Here is a 531-nt window from a genome sequence, read left to right as displayed (position 1 = left end):
TACGATTAGAATAGTCGTATACGGTATTAGGGGTACGTCTATCTCCTATCCTTTATCGTTTAAGATTTTCTAGGTTTATACTAATCGTATATAGGAGCGTATAATACTCTTTATATATTACTAGGATAGAAGTAGCGACTAGGGTATTACGTAACTCGTACGATAAGTAGTTTAATAGGAACGTCTTTTTAACGGAATTAGCTTAACTTAGACCTCCCGCTTCTAATAGTATACGATCGAATTTAGCTAGGAAAGTACCGAAAGGCTTTCCTTCCTATTTTAGTTAAGAAAGTTTTCTAGAAGCTCTCTTAGCGGCACTAATATTATCGTATACCGTAACTAATTAACCTATAAGGCCTTCCGTCGTTATATCTAGAGTTTCCTATACGGAGTCTACCTAAGGACTAATTTATAAGAGAGCGTACCCTCTTAACCTACTATAGAAATACTAGAATCGTACCGTCTCTAGCTCTCTAGACTTATCGATAACGAGCTTAGCTCGCGCTTACGTTAACTATAGGCGAAATTTAG

The sequence above is a fragment of the Exophiala aquamarina genome, assembly GCF_000709125.1.
Source record: "Exophiala aquamarina CBS 119918 chromosome Unknown aczIA-supercont1.6, whole genome shotgun sequence".
NCBI lineage: Eukaryota > Fungi > Ascomycota > Eurotiomycetes > Chaetothyriales > Herpotrichiellaceae > Exophiala > Exophiala aquamarina.
Note: the sequence above shows the minus strand (reverse complement) of the source record.